Raw genomic sequence first — 7500 nt, 5'->3', positions numbered from 1 at the left:
ACACGACCTGCCTCTCTCGAGAGGGCTACAATCTCACTAACCCTGGCCCCGGACGCGAGTGCAAATAGGAAAATAACTTTTTGTGTCAAATCCTTTAACGCACACTCCTCATTGCTCAACAGAGAAGCAAAATGAAGAACTTTGTCTAAAGACCATGAAATGGGCTTTGGAGGTGCTGAAGGTCTGAGCCTAGCGCAGGCTTTCGGAACTTTATTAAAGATCTCGTTACCTAGGTCGACCTGGAAGGCATATAGAATGGGTCTTGTCAAAGCAGACTTACACGCTGAAACCGTGTTAGCTGCCAACCCTTGACCATGGAGGTGGATGAAGAAAGATAAGCAGAAGTCTGTCGAGATCTCCTGCGAATTCTTCGCCTTGACAAAGGCCACCCATTTTCTCCAAGATGACTCATATTGCCTTCTAGTAGATTTGCACTTATATTCCTCTAGGAAGTCTATGCTGGCTTTCGAAATCCCGAAACGCTTTCTCACCGCTAGGGAGAGAAAATCATGAGCCGCAGGGTCCGGGTTTTCTGTAATGAAGCGCAGACAGTCGACTTCTGGACTCGCTGGGTCAGAACTGGATCTGGTAGCGGTACAAACTTCAGCCGTAGTTCCAATGCCAGGGGGAACCACACGCTGTTCGGCCACTTGTGGGCCACTATTGCCGCTACCCCCTTGAAGGATCTCATTTTGTTGAGGACCCTCAACAGAAGGTTGTGAGGAGGGAACAGATAAATCCTGGACCATCTGTTCCAGTCGAGGGACATCGCGTCCACTGCTTCCGCTAAGGGGTCCTCGTACGGGGACACGTACAGGGGCAACTTCTTGTTGTCTTTCGTCGCAAAGAGGTCTATCTGCAGTTCTGGGACTTGATTCAGAATGAAGGAGAATGATCCTGCGTCTAAGGACCATTCCGACTCTATCGGTGTGAACCTGGATAGAGCGTCCGCTGTCACATTGCGGACTCCTTGAAGGTGAACTACCGACAGGTACCATTTCTTCTTTTCCGCCAATCGGAAGATGGCCAACATCACCTGGTTGAGAGGTGGTGACCTCGATCCTTGTCGATTCAAGCATCTCACAACTACCTCGCTGTCCATCACCAACCTTATGTGGATCGAGTGACGCGGGGAGACTTTCTTTAAGGTAAGGAGCACTGCCATAGCTTCTAGAAAGTTTATGTGAAAGGTCTTGAATAGCTTGGACCAAGTCCCCTGGACTTTTTTCCGATGAGAGTGACCTCCCCATCCCTCCTTTGAGGCGTCTGAGTGAATCGTCACCGACGGGGGAGGTGGCTGAAGAAGAACCGACTTCTTTAGATGTCTGGCTTGGGACCAAGACCTGAGAAGAGTACGTAGCCGAAGCGGAACTGATCTTCTCAGATCTCTTCGCGCGTTTGATGCATAACTTCTCCAAACTCCGGTTGGATCCTTTAGCTGTGTTCTTAGCACTGGGTCTGTCACCGAAGCAAACTGGAGAGAGCCCAGTACCCTCTCCTGTTCGCGTCTTGATATCCTTTCGGAATCTAGAAGTCTCTTGACAGAACCCGCCATCTCCTTCCTTTTCTTCGCCGGGATGGAGAAACGGTGTGACATTAGGTCCCAGTGGATTCCCAGCCACTGGAACTTTTGAGATGGAGAAAGTCGAGACTTTTTCTTGTTGATCTTAAAGCCTAGGTACTCTTGGAACTGGATCACTTGACTGGAAGCTTGCAAGCATTCTGTCTCGGATGCTGCCCACACCAGCCAGTCGTCCAGGTAGGCTACTACCTGAATTCCCTTTAGGCGTAATTGTTTGAGAGCTACGCTCGCAAGCTTCGTGAAAATCCTTGGGGCTATATTTAGCCCGAATGGCATGGCTCTGAAGGCGTATAGCCTTCGTTGTAGCCTGAACCCTAGGTAGGGGGAGAGTCGACGGTTGATTGGAACGTGCCAATAGGCGTCTGACAAGTCTATAGAGACGGAAAATGCCCTCTTGGGCAGTAAAGTCCTTATGTGTTGCAGTGTTAGCATCTTGAATTTGCAATTCACTATGAACTTGTTGAGTGGCGACAAGTCCAGAATGACTCTGAGCTTTTCCGAGTCTTTCTTGGGAACACAAAACAGCCTCCCTTGGAATTTGATGGACTTCACCCTTCGGATCACTTTTTTCTCCAACAGTTCTTGAACGTACTCCTCTAGAACGGGGGTGGAGTGTTGGAAAAACCGAGGGCACGGGGGTGGAGTGCTGTACCAGCTCCAGCCCAGTCCATTCTTGAGTAGGCTGTGGGCCTAGGGATCGAAGGTCCACCGATCCCGAAAATTCTGAAGTCTCCCTCCTACCGGCATCATCTCACTTGGACTGCCGTCCTGAGGTCTTGCCTCCCTGACCGCGACCACCCCTGAATCCCCTTCCCCTTGAGAGGCGCCTAGACGAGCCTCTGGCTGCTCCTCTAGGCTTTGCTCGAAAGGAAGTAGACTGCCCTTCGAACGTTGGGGTGAATGCCGTGGACTGTGTCGACACAGCCTGGGGTACCCACTGAAATGTGGTCGGGGTTTGTGCCACCATCTGGGGCACTAAAGGCAATGGCAATTGCAGTTGCTGTTGCTGTCTAAGAGGCTTGGCTGGCCGAGACGGTAGCCTAGTCCTCATAGTCTTCCTCTTTGGTTGAGGACCCTCATCCGGGGAAGACTTTCTTTTGATAGCCAGGCCCCACTTCTGGAGAAGGCTTCTATTCTCCACGGCGGCCTTATCAACAACTTCTTTGACCAATTCGGTAGAGAAAAGGTCTTTGCCCCAAATGTTGGAGGAGATTAGTTTCCTTGGCTCGTGCCTCACCGACGCCGAGGTGAACACGAACTCCCTACAAGCTCTCCTCGCCTTGACGAAGCCATAAAGATCCTTCGTCACTGTGGCCAGATGAGTCTTGGCCACTACCATGATCATTTCATGGACCTTGGGGTCACTTGCCATCGTCTCAAGAGTAGTCTGAAGAGACATTGAGGCAGCCAGTCTTTCTTTTGTCTCGAACTCTCTCCGCAAAAGAGATTCAGATAGCTTAGGGAGGTCCTCGCCGAACTGACGTCCGGCAATATCAGCCTCCAACTTCCCAACTGAGAACGTAAGATGAACGTCCTTCCAGTCTTTGTTGTTCATAGGCAGGGCCAGCGACAAGGGTTTACACTCCTCCAGGGAGGGGGAAGGCTTGCCGGCCTTGACTGCTTTTAGTACAGCCGCAAACCCTTTCTGTAAAAAGGGGAAGGCTCTAGCAGGAGAGGACACAAAGGAAGGGAGCTTCTTACTCAATGCAGCTACCTTTGAGTTAGAGAAGCCCCTCTCTTTCATCGAGGATGAAAGCAAAGCTTGAGCCTTAGCATGGTCCATTACTATGACCTCCTTCGGCTCTGTCTCCTCCTTTGAAGCTGGTTCCTTCCTCAGCCGGACATAACAGTCCTGATATGACGCCTTGTTGGGCCAGAATTCCACCTCCTCTAGGGGAACTGAACCCAACTTATCCGAGATGACGATCTTTCCAGTCGTCATCGGCATGTGCTCAGCATACCTCCATGGGTTAGCATCTGAGCACAAAGGAAGGTCTTTCACATTGAGCCTTTTCTGGGGCCCATGTGATGCTGCAAGGTTCTGCATCCGCAGTTCCATCGCAGCCGCCTTCTCCTGATTCTCCTTCTGCATTTGTTGGATCATTCCAACAATGGAGGAGAGGGCCTGTCCCAGCTCTACTGGGAGAGCGGCCGATGTTGAGGGAATAGGCTCCGGGATCTGAACCGGAGTAGCCGACACCTCGTCGACCTCTTCCTCTACAACGTCTGGGGTTTGAACTTCATCCTGGGCTTCTACCAGGAGGTCTTCCTCCAGACGCTCATCCACGTCAGACATCCTGTCATCCAACTGGATGTCTTGCATAGCGACCGCGATTTCAGCATCCACCTGGATCTGAACTTGGGGGATCTCATCTTGAGGCTGGGGAATCACTGCATCAGCTGATGCCCTAGGGAAAAGATACGCCCTCATCTTCTCACTTGGAAGATAAGGTCCAGAGGTATTCTTCTGGAAGCCCCTTACCCAGGTACGAAGCTTCTCCCTTGCTATATCCCTTGATTCCGCCGTCCTAGGGGAATCAAAGGCCTCAGTAATCAGGTTAGTGCACACGGTACATTCTTGAGGGTCCCAATACTGGAGATCACCCTTGGAGACAGCGCATGCTGCGTGCCTCCTACAAAACTCATGTCCGCAGAGGTTCTTGCTGCGGACGTTGCAGAAAACACTTCCGCACTTCGGAGGGTCCTTCTGTAAAGAGAAGAAATTTCCATGAGTATCAAGTGAACTATGTATCACTGGATATGCATAGTATAGCATAACAATTCAGAAAGGAAAGACACACACTTGTGTTTCCTTCACAACCAATTGTTGCAGCCTTCCAGATAATAAAATGGAATGGTTAATCTCTTCTAGAGAAACCAATGCAAAGTTTCCAGAGGAAACAGGTGGAGCTCACACCTAAGCAATGATTTTAAAATCCTGGATAATAGACATGAAAGAACTCACTTTCTTATCTGTAAGGCAACAGCAAAGGGCTGTGCAAGACAACACAAAAGTGTTAGAACACACAGTGCTGTACCAAAACTTATACTATAGTTTTTTTCTTACAGTATATGTTATACTGAAGAATACTGGTACAGTATAGAAGGTTATGTGCCGGCCGGCCTTTGCCGGCCGGCACACACCATAACTAGCTTTAAAGTATACTACTCTGGTATACTTCCATCAGGACGACATGGCTTGAGCCCAAAAAACGGATTTTGAGCGAAGCGAAAAATCTATTTTTGGGTGAGATGGCTATGTCGTCCTGATGGACCCACCCTTGCCTTTCTAAGAAAGGGCTGTAGGACCCCTCCATACATACAGTATCTGTAGCACCTCGTGTACGCTACAAGGAATACAGATGGCGCCAGGATTAGCGCCAGGCACGCTTACGAAACGGGAGATAGGGAGCCTTGGGAGCGGCTCCCCCTTTTTCTTTCCCGATTTCGTTTCTTGCCAATTGCCCCCTGCGATACGAAATCTCTGTTCGGGGTGCAGATTGTCATGTGGCGTGTCAAGAATACGTCCTCTGATATGTCGCGATATCCCTTTCACGAGGGATATTCGCTCCAGGAGTTAGAATTCTGGTACCTTAAGGTAAATTCTCTGGGAATATCGCCGTAGTTGTAATATACCCTAGGAAGCTACCCAATAGGAACTTCCATCAGGACGACATGGCCATCTCACCCAAAAATAGATTTTTCGCTTCGCTCAAAATCCGTTTTATACTGAAGAATACTGGTATAGTATAGAAGGTTATGTGCCGGCCGGCCTTTGCCGGCCGGCACATAACCTCGAATTTTGATTGGTCGAGTGGAGGTTGTAAGTTCGGGTGGCAGATGCACGACGAGCTCCGCTCGGCCTCCCAGGCTGAGAGGTAGGAAGGGATCCTGGCTCCTGATTGGTCAGGGCGCGCGCCGAGCCAGCCAAAAAGTCCGGCAGGCTCCTCTCTCGCTCAGTGGACTGGGCTGAGAGAGGTATCCGAGCTCCCTGATTGGCTGAGGCGCGCGCCGAGACGGGCTCAACGTCAGTCAGCCCATTCCCACGCTCAGCAGGCTGAAATTCCGGGCCATGTTCGCCGCCAAAATCAGCATTCGGCCAGACGATTTCTCCATTTATAGGGGTGTCAGGATCGGGGTTGTCATCATTCTGGGGGTCTTGTTCTTGGTTCCTAGCGTTGGTACGTCGACAGGAGGGTAGGAGGAACATTTCTTGAGTCGTATTCAACGCTGGTTTCTCGTTCTGGATTAACAAAGCTTCCAAAATTCGTAAGCGCCTGCTGTCCGTGGCGCTGCCGATAATTTTAGTATTGGCGACGATGTCTGCCCGGCTAATTTAGGAGTTATGTCGCTGTAGAGCATGATTTCTGATAGTACCTTGCTGAACGTGGCACGAGATCCTCTTCGAAAGTTTCATGGTAGTCATACCTATATATCTGCCGGGGCATCCTCGGACTAGGCATTGGTAAGAGTAGACTACATTTGTCTTCTTCAGATGGTCGTTATCAGGGGGCGCTGGATAGTTCCTCATGATCAAGTTGCGGGTTTTTTCAGTCTGGTAATAGATGATGAGTTTCACTTTCGTGGTCTCATCAGTGGGTGAAACGTTGTTATTGATGATGTCTTTAATGGCCTTCTCATCCCGCTGATATTCGGCGTGCATGAGGCCTTTGTAGTAAAGTTTACTACAATAATAATAATTATAATAAAGATAATATTATTAATAATAATAATAAAAATAATAATAATAATAATAATAAAAATAATAATAATAATAATAATGATAATAATAATAATAATAAAAATAATAATAATAACAATAATTATAAAAATAAAAATTATAATGATAATAATAATAATAATAGAAATATAGATTATAATAATAATAATAATAATAATAATAATAATAATAACAATAATAATAATAACAATAATACATACATACATACATACATATACCAAGGCACTCCCCCCGATTTTGGGGGGTAGCCGACATCAACAAATGAAACAAAAACAAAAAGGGGACCTCTACTCTCTACGTTCCTCCAGCCTAACAAGGGACTCAACCGAGTTCAGATGGTACTGCTAGGGTGCCACAGCCCAACCTCCCACATTATCCACCACAGATGAAGCTTCATAATGCTGAATCCCCTACTGCTGCTACCTCTGCAGTCATATAAGGCATCGGAGGCAGCAGCAGGGCCTACCGGAACTGCGTCACAATCGCTCGCTATTCATTCCTATTTCTAGCACGTTCTCTATCCTCTCTCACATCTCTCCTCCTATCGCCCAGAGCTTTCTTCACTCCATCCATCCACCCAAACCTTGGCCTTCCTCTTGTACTTCTCCCATCAACTCTTGCATTCATCACCTTCTTTAGCAGACAGCCATTTTCCATTCTCTCAACATGGCGAAACCACTTCAACACATTGATATCCCCTCTGGCTGCTAACTCATTTCTTACACCCGTTTTCACTCTCATAACTTCGTTCCTAACCCTATCTACTCGAGATACACCAGCCATACTCCTTAGAGACTTCATTGCAAACACATTCAATTTCTGTCTCTCCGTCACTTTCATTCCCCACAACTCCGATCCATACATCACAGTTGGTACAATCACTTTCTCATATAGAACTCTTTACATTCATGCCCAACCCTCTATTTTTTACTACTCCCTTAACTGCCCCCAACGCTTTGCAACCTTCATTTACTCTCTGACGTACATCTGCTTCCACTCCACCATTTGCTGCAACAACAGACCCCAAGTACTTAAACTGATCCACCTCCTCAAGTAACTCTCCATTCAACATGACATTCAACCTTGCACCACCTTCCCTTCTCGTACATCTCATAACCTTACTCTTACGCACATTAACTCTCAACTCCCTTCTCTCACACACTCTTCCAAATTCAGT

This window comes from Palaemon carinicauda, chromosome 7, assembly GCF_036898095.1.
Source record: "Palaemon carinicauda isolate YSFRI2023 chromosome 7, ASM3689809v2, whole genome shotgun sequence".
Lineage (NCBI taxonomy): Eukaryota > Metazoa > Arthropoda > Malacostraca > Decapoda > Palaemonidae > Palaemon > Palaemon carinicauda.
This window is presented reverse-complemented; position numbering follows the sequence as displayed.